The sequence below is a fragment of the Bicyclus anynana genome, chromosome 12 (assembly GCF_947172395.1).
Source record: "Bicyclus anynana chromosome 12, ilBicAnyn1.1, whole genome shotgun sequence".
Taxonomy (NCBI): domain Eukaryota; kingdom Metazoa; phylum Arthropoda; class Insecta; order Lepidoptera; family Nymphalidae; genus Bicyclus; species Bicyclus anynana.
Window position 1 is genome coordinate 15,614,668 of NC_069094.1, and position 7,375 is coordinate 15,622,042.

A 7,375-nucleotide genomic window follows, 5' to 3' on the forward strand; every position below is an offset into this window, starting at 1 on the left:
AGTGGTGTGGAGTGAGCGTGTGGCGCGAGCCATGAGCGCGGGCGGGCGGGCGCGCTGAGCGGCCCCATGCGGCGCCGCGCGCGGCATGGCGGCGCGCCGCCTCGTGCTCAACGGGCTGACGGCGGAGGTGGCGGGCGGCGCGGGGGAGCCGTCGCAGCCCGCCTCGCCCGAGTTCTACCACGAGCTGGAGCTGTACCGCCAGCTGCTGGCGCTGCCGCCGGCCGCGCCGCGCCGCAGCCGCACGCCCGACCCGCCGCCGCCCGCGCGCGCCGCCCCGCGCCGCCGCTGCCGCACGCCAGCGCCGCGCGCGTCCGCCGCACCGCCGCGCGTGCCGGCCACCAGCCGCCCCGCTCGGGTGAGTGACCTGTAACTGTAAACTGTGTGCCTAGTGGGAGTTTTCAATATTTTCATACTGTTACTATCGCGTTGACGTAAACGCGAATTTATATGGAATTGAAACAGTTGTGCAGTAGTGCCACTAGATGGCACCGTTTCAATTTCTTAGAAATTCGCGTTTACGTTACATGACAGTAACAGTATCAAACTGCCACTAGGCCCTAAGTTCATTTTGACTCGGTCGTCATTTGACAAATGCCGCCGGCGTCAAAGGGGCCGCCTCGACGTGAAAGGGTATCGCGCGTAACATCCAGCGACTGGAGAATTTCGCACTAATATTTAAAGCGTTATTTTTGAGATCGAAGATTAAATTGTGAGTGCATCATAAACAAAAAAAATCTACTTTTTCTCTAAGAGTCACCATTTTCATATCACGTCACGAACTTCACCGCTCTACGCAAATGTATCAGCTAAACATTTTTCTCTCAGTTCATCAAACACTGGATAAGAAACATTAGAATATCAAACATGATAAGAAGCATTATAAAAAATTAAATCAACCTAAAGAAAAGTTTTTTTCCAGACTTATACGAAGGCGTACAAGAATAAAGTATGCGACTTTATTCTTGTACATTACACACGAAATGTAACGATATCAGTCGTGGCTCTGCGGAGGAAATTAGAACGCGTTATCTCGAATTAAATATTCCCAAATCCACATTATAATATGTAATAAATTTAAAATATCTCAATGGGCGTGGGGAGAGGTGCAGAGGTGAGATTATCTCGCCTCCTTTGACTCGCTGCGAATGCTTTTAAGTCGCCATCATTGTAAAAACCGTTTGATCATAATCTACAACTACCTACCTAGCGAACGCACCTATCTGAAATCTACAACTAAATACCTACCTAGCAGTGGCGGAGAATGGAATTTAGATGAAGGTAAGCCGTCTAAAGAAAAAGAAATTCATACAATGTGATACAGACTCTGGTTTCTCATATATCTAGACACAGTACAATAGTAAATATGTATGGATTTTAAAGGTAAGAACAACTGTTGAGTTTATTGCCGGTTCTTCTCAGCAGAATCTGCCCTCCGAACCGATGGTAGAATCTTTACAAATAGTCAACTGACGTTTCAAAAGTGCTTGTAAACTGAGCCTACTTGAAATAAATTTTGTAATTTAGATTATAATGTTGAAAGTTCATCATTTTACGGTAATATGTACTCAATAGATCAATAGCTCAACGGTAAAAGGGCTGGACTCACGACCAAAGTTCACGGGTTCGAACCTCGCGCGCTGGACTATTATCCGGAGGGCTATTCTGTAACAATATTTTGTATAGCTCGCAAGTACGAGTTTCGAATTCACTTCTATCTTTCTCTTTCTATAGTATTGCGTTAGACCGAGAGTGATATATAAAGGTGACTTCGTATCTTATTCTTTATTATTCTCGAGTTTACGAAACATTATTAAGGAATAGGCCTATAGTACCTGTTAATACGATAAAAATGTTAAGAATAGAAGAAAAGACAAACATTGTCTTGTAAAGGCAGGAGTAATCCTGACGCGTAGGATTGTCATACAAGTGTCGGGTGCGGTGTCCGCCCGGCTCAGCTCTACATCATAAGTGTGTTCGCGCGCTGAATATTCATACCGCGCCACCCTCCCTCCCCTGCGCGAGTGGGGGGCACTCAATAAGCACTGAGATAGGAGCACGAGTTGCTACTTCAACTTTCAAAACAGAAACTTTGTTGGTACTAGTTAGAAAGGCGTTTTTGCAAAGACCTCGTGTCTTGCGATCACAGAGTATACCTCTTTGCTTGCAATGATTTTAACACGATGAAATCTAATGGTCACATGGGTCCAGTGGTTTACTAGTCACACTTTAATTATATAATGTAAGACATGGATACCGAGTGTAAAGTATAGAACTTTTCATCTATGAAAATTTTAGTTAAATTCACTGCTCGGAGTTGAGATTTTTAAAATAAATTGTGTATCTGACTCTTTTGAGTGAATAGCCTTCTACGACTATCGACACTTACCCAGTGGCGTGCATTCCATAGATGCATTTTCTGCAGTACTGTCTACCCTGACAGTCCATTACTAACCTGTATTGAAGCAGGAATTTTCCATTTTGTACGAAATTTTTACTGAATGAGACTACGCATACCAATAGCTATATAGATTCCAAGAAAGTTTCAAAAAGTTTTTATTTGTGTCACCGCACGTCTCTAGCCGTGATCGTGCTGTGTTCGCTAACTGAGTTAACTTGAGGAATTTCATGTCTTTGATCAAAGTTTGACTGCTCATATCGTAGGCAACTATGGAGAGTTGCCTACTGTACTTACAGGCTCTTATACCACAGCTACAGAATACTCCCAGCTCTGCCTCGATGTTGCCCTATATGACTTCTCTACTCGCGCAAATAATCCGTATCTGTCCTTCGACTGGCACTCGCGTTGACAAATTAGGGAGCGGTAGGCATGATGAGTAGCATGAAATGCGACAGGACAGGTAATGTGGCCTCACGACGGATTTGCTTACTTCCTGGATAGGAAAGGAAGAGTGGCTTGAAATGCGGCAGGAAGAGTGGCTTGAAATGCGGCAGGAAGAGTGGCTTGAAATGCGGCAGGAAGAGTGGCTTGAAATGCGGCAGGAAGAGTGGCTTGAAATGCGGCAGGAAGAGTGGCTTGAAATGTGGTAGGATGAGTATTACGCCTCACGCCGGCTCTGCTTGCTTCCTGGGCAGGAAGAGTGGCTTAAAATGCAACAGAACGAGTATTGTGGTCTCATGCACTGGAGCAGTGTGGCAGGGTGGGTGGGTCAAACCGTAAGCATATTGAACATTTCAAATTTAGTATTGGTCAATTCTCTAAACAATGAGAGCGGTAGAGCAAAGAACTCAGCGTCGAATGCGAAAGGTTCACAAATCAATATTGGCGGTAATCTGTTCAAACATTCGAAGGACCGGACGGAGCGTCGAGGGTTGTCAATTAGTGCGGCTTCAAAGGCTCTATTGGGGGGGGGGGGGGGGGGGGCAGGGTACGGGACGTGCCGCGTGGCGATATATTACAGGAATTTTAGTAGGTACGCGAGAAAACAGTGAATGAGAAAATGAATGGAAAACTTTTGCTAGGAACTATATGAACTGTATTAGCTTTACCTGATAACGTATGCATGGAGGTTCACTCGATTATGAACTGTGGTGGTTTTAGAAGATGGTGTTCAGGGTCCGGACCCTCAACCGTCCTAAAGCGTATTTTTAAACAGTATTCTCGACATAATATGACAAATCAAGTCTCCAATCTCCTGTCACTTAGCTTCGCTACATCCAATAAAAATTTGATTTTTGTTTGGTTGCATTGAATATAGGCCAAACTACTGAACCGATTTGAAAAATTCTTTCACTGGTGGGAAACTACACTATCCCCGGGTGCTATAGGCTATATTTCATCCCCATCCCCGTATTTTTACGAGAACGGGAACTACGTGTGAAACCGCGTGGCGTCTGCTAGTATAATATAAACATTTCAAGTTGCATGAACTTTAAATTCCATATTCAGAAACGTCTATTAATACGGCTATAGGATTTACTCGTATTTAGTCTCGTCATTCGGAGCCACTTCGCTATCATTCCGGTTCCTCTTATCTGCGGCTCGCGAGCGTCGCCGCTCTGATTGGGAAGCTGTATCAAAGGCAATTTGGGCTCTTTTTTGCGAATTAAGGCACAGCTTGATCCGCTGCCAAGTGGGGCGCGCGTATCGATTGTGTGTCCGCTAGCAACACCTGCATACCACACTCGTGTTGCTCGCCTTTTTCTAATAAAACACCATTAGCCAGGGCGTAACTACCGCCGTATCAATGATACGGGGCCCTGGGCTACAGTAAAAACTAATCTACAATATTACTTAATGGGTGGTGCTTCCCGGGTAAAAAAGCACACAAAAAACTGCTAAAATGATAAAAAATAGCAATACTTTATATTTAGGTAGTGTAAATCAAAAACTGTTGAGATTTTTCAGAATTTTCCTCTCGTCTATATTTTTTTTCGCTCTTCTTGGGCCCCTCAAATAATTTTGATACAGGGCTTTTTTAAGGCACGATATGCCACTGCCATTAACTGACAGTTTTAACGGCCCATTACAGGGTCTTGCTTAGGCGGGCTTAGGGTGATAATGTTAATGCGGCCTTCGTGGCGCTTTGGTATGCGCGACGAAAACTAGAAAAATGTATGGACGTGCTCTCGAAGGCACGGGGGTGTAACACCATCAACTTTTCTTATATATCACACAAGATACGAACCCAATCCCTCGTTATTCCGAAAACACATAGGTTAATCATTGGACATTGAAGAAAACTCGTGTGCAATGCAATAATATTGTGGTGTGTGGTGGCAGGGGGAGGGGGGAGTGGCCACAGATGATATTGAAGATATTGGACGACAGGAACAGCGTCTTTCAATGAAATGGAATAAATTACCGGCGGCGCGGATCACTGATCTCACGTTTACTTCAGTAAAGCAGAGTGAGTAGAGGGTAAAGATGCTTTTCTTTCTGTCTCAGTTCAGTCCAGTGGATATGACCTCTTCCTCTGATTCGGAGGGCGTAGGTTTGAATTCGACCAGGAAATGCACCTCCAATTTTTCAGTTGTGTGCATTTTAAGAAATTAAATATCACGTGTCTCAAACGGTGAAGGAGAAACATCGAGGAAACCTGCATACTTGAGAATTTTCTTAATTAGGTGTGTGAAATCTGCCAATCCGCATTGGGCCAGCGTGGTGGCTAAGGCTTAATCTCTCTCATACTGGACTCGTGCTGAGCCGAATATTGGTTGTTAATGATGAAAGTTATCATCGTTACTGAATAGGCAGTTACGTTACAGGCTGCCTCGTGATTCCGGTACGATGTTGTGTAAAAACCGTAGGAGGTGTGGATTTTCATCCTCCTCCTAACAAGTTAGCCCTCATCCGTCTTAGATTGCATCATCACTTACTATAAGGTGAGATTGTAGTAAAGGGGTAACTTGTAAAGAAAAAAACATATCATAAGATTCATTTTCATTGAATGAAAATCTTATTTTCAAAGCCTTCACACATCAGCCGGTATAAAATTTTAAATGGTGTCTAAAATATTATTCATTTACAATTAATTATTAAAATAAACATTGTACTAAGTAATCTGCATAGCAAATGTCCTGTCTACTTATGTATCATAAGTTGATTGATGAATTGATTGATTGATAAAGGTGAAGTCGTTCTCTATTCTAGGCTACGGTTCGTTCTTGTTCTTAAATTAACATCATAATATCAATATTACTTTATCTCTCTGCGGGCACATCTCGGGGGAGAGAGGAGCTCTGAAGCTTTTCGCTGAGGGGGAATTAAACCAAATAGCAATTTTCTTTGCTCTCTCTACTCACTGTACTGAGTATATAAGAATTTATTTATTGTAGCTCGAATTGAACTCTGAATATCTCAGTTGTGAAACTGTTGGTCACAACTTCTCGTGTAAGCACACACCGTAAGTGTGATTGGGAACTTTTGATTTTTATGATACTTTCGGGGAAAATTAAGTAAACATTACATAATGCATGAATAAAAACAAACATTGTTGAGAAGTATTTAAAATAAAATAATGATCGAAATTTACTAAAACAATTATTTTTTTATGTAAAAAAAAGTCATATATTTTTACGTTTTTTACACTCAATGTGACATTTTTATTACAAGAAGTATACAGAAACGCATAAATAACCAAGATATATGTAATTTTGTTTGAACTGCCTAAGAAAATAATCATTTTATGTCGGTGTGACGTCCAGAAATGCCGTGTTTAGTATGGGGTGTTTTTGTGCGATCCACGACAGCGTCGCAGAGATCTCCCTGTATCTCCGAAATTGCTAATCGCATATACACTGTTACTTCTACAAAGTTGGTCTACTATTACTATACTTTTAATAATTATGATCAATAAAACAATCTCAAATACCCAATAACGCAGAACTAGCACCAGTAGTTTCCAGATTAATCGTTACTCAGGCTACAACATTGTGTACTACTTGTTGCGTCACTTTACGATCACAAGTTATACGGCCCGCGTGTATATCGCTTACAACGATATTTATTACCTTAACACGCCTACACGACCTGTACAACTATTCTGCAATGATGATCTCTCTCCCTATGTATAGTAGGATGTTAGAGAAAGATTAACCCGAGATCGTGTTTAAAATAATTCGTTACTGAGTAGCTACATGAAGCAATGTTGAGCTGGAACATTTTTCAAGGTTGTGTCAAACATGACAGTGGTGTTCGGTGTGCCTAGTGGGAGTTTTCAATATTTTTATACTGTTACTATCGCGTTGACGTAAACGCGAATTCATATGGAATTGAAACAGTTGTCCAATAGTGCCACTAGATGGTTCTGTTTCAATTCCTTAGTAATTCGCGTTTACGTTAACGCGATAGTAACAGTATCAAACTGCCACTAGGCCCTCTGATGCTTATGCTACTTTTGGTTTTGACTTGCCCAAAGTGGTCGAGACATCTGACACTACGGTGCTTTTTGTGGCATAATTTGAAAATAAACATTATTCTTCCTTTCTTTCTGCTATTCGAACTAAAGTATAAATAATAACAGGATTCTATGTTAATGGATGGACAGGGCACTTGGATTATTTTCAGCCTAACGAGTAGTTATTTTACTTATTTCATTTATTTATTTTTTAGGGGCCCACATCTACCAAATACCAATAAAAGCTTGTCAAGAATTATACAATCTGGAATAAGCTGCTCCCTGTTTAGTTCTGAACGTAAAAAGTAATGCGCGAGCAGCCTCGGCCGATGGACTCGGCTGGGCGTCCACTAGTAAAATATATGATTCGTTACAACACCCCGAAATACGTACGTAAATAAATAAAATCGTTCTATGGAAGAGACAAAGACTAGTTAGTTTGTTATAACCCAGGGCGAACCGGATAAGGCGTAGTGTCTCTTTACAGTAAAACTTCAATAGCCCAACAGTAAAGGTGT